Here is a 2,115-nt window from a genome sequence, read left to right on the forward strand (position 1 = left end):
GAACTGATCACTCAGCCGCACTCGACAATAAAATATCAATCAAATCAAAGCGTGCAGCGTACGCAGCAAAAAAGTCTTATGTGAAATACAAGGCTATTACATTCATAATCGGGATCCCCGGTCCCAGTGGGCCTTCAGCTCCTTCTCGAGACATGATTCCATCCGAGAAACAATGGTGTGAGCAGGACCTCTAGCAACATCATAGTACGGGCCTAAATCCCTTTCAGTGTTAGCCACGGCTCTTAAATCTAAAGATGGATGGCATGCCAATATGGAAGCAAAAGCAAGCTCGGCACCGGCTAGAAGTTCTTTCCGCACTAGCAAGCCGAATCCTTTCTGGAGACTTGAATCGGGTGAACAAGCCAGACAAAGTTTCGGGTGCTTGATCCAGAGGAAACAAGGTGTGCCAAACCATCGTGAGAAGGGCATAGTATTTATCAAAATAGTAATGTGCCTTCATCACCCGGTACTTGAACTTCGCCATAATGACGGCCTTCGGACGATGCTGCCATAAACCATGTACTGGATGCGCAACGTCGGTCATCGCCTCAACCTCTTCATGAATCTTCCTGTCCTCTTCAGCTGCATCCGAAGCCACGACTGGAAAAGGAACGAATGTTAGAACATTTAAGCTATACCTGGAATTAGAAGGCAGGCTAATACTCACAGTTCAAACTTTCGGTAGCAACATGAAGACCATCAAGAGCGTATTGTTCAACGGCAGTCGCTATTTCTCCCTTCTTCTTCACTAAGGCAGCCATCGCACGAAGGGAAGTAATGTCTTTATTTAGACTAGACACCTGATCACGTAACTGACGAACAAGGCCTGATTCATCGTTACCCGAGGAATTTGGAAAGAGCTCAGCACGGGAAGAAGATGAAGGAATCTGCAGCACGTCCTCACTTCAGACCAAGCATTAATATAAAAAAGAAAAACTCCCATCGGGAGCATTGAGTGCACATCATACAGGCAAAAGGATGTTTGGCAACAGAGCCGAATTTAAAAGTGTTACGAGAATATTTACAACAAATCAAATAACAGTTCAAGGGTTAGCCGACGTTGAACCAGGGGCTGACTCAGGAGCAGGTTCGGCTTGTGCTTCATCCACCAACTTCAGAAGCCGGTTGGCACAAGTTATTGCCGATCTCTTGAAAGGCTCAAGGTTGACTAGATGATTTTCATCATCAACAGGCAGCGCCTTGGAAAACTCTTCCAATTCCGATCCCATCCCGTGGCCCATAAGCAACTGGAAAGTAAGAACCGCACCAAACAAGCGGTTGCGACGTTTCAGTACCTCTACAGGTTCGGAGGGATCGATAAGGAAGGCTTCAGCCATCTCGTCGAGAGTCTTGTCCAGCTTCGCCTTAGGGAAGATCATCGAGTATAACTTCGACAGCGCTCCCTTGGACTTCTGCAGCAATCTGAGGATTTGGACATTTGACTCAGCAGCAAGTGACAAGGCGTCGGCCGTAGAATCCTCCCGAAGCTGATGACGACGACTGACAGTTAAGTTGGCGGCCTCTGAAAAAGAAAAAAAAATATTAGTAATCAATGGAGAAAGCATCAAGAAAGAGGCGGAGCACTACAAGGATTTTACCCAGTAAACCCTTGATGGATTCGCAGAGGACACCCTCCTTCTCATCAATCGCAGCCGCCGCTGCACGCCTGGCATCTTGATCATCCTTCATTTGACGCTTCAGCCGACTTACTTCTTCCTTCAACGAAGTATTCTCACTTTTGGCATCGGCAGCAAGTCTGTTGGCTTCGACCACCTGATCAGCCGAAGATTTGATGGCCTTCCGAAGTTGTGAATTTTCAGCTTCGAGACGAGTAAATTGTTCAGCAAAATCCGCCACAGCATCGACTGTAGCGTAAATTGGCTGCAGCCAGGAAAAAGTCAAGAAGAGTAAGGTGATAGAAATTCAGCAAAGCTTCACATATTAAAGTACTTACGTGATCGCGGCCAGCCGGCTGTTGGAGATATGCCCAAGAGGCAATAATAAAATGGTTATCTTTGAGTTTATGATAATGTTTACATACCATGCTATAATTGTATTAACCAAAACATTGATACATGTGTGTTATGTGAACAACAAGGAATCCCTAGTAAGCCT

The sequence above is a fragment of the Lolium rigidum genome, chromosome 3 (assembly GCF_022539505.1).
Source record: "Lolium rigidum isolate FL_2022 chromosome 3, APGP_CSIRO_Lrig_0.1, whole genome shotgun sequence".
NCBI lineage: Eukaryota > Viridiplantae > Streptophyta > Magnoliopsida > Poales > Poaceae > Lolium > Lolium rigidum.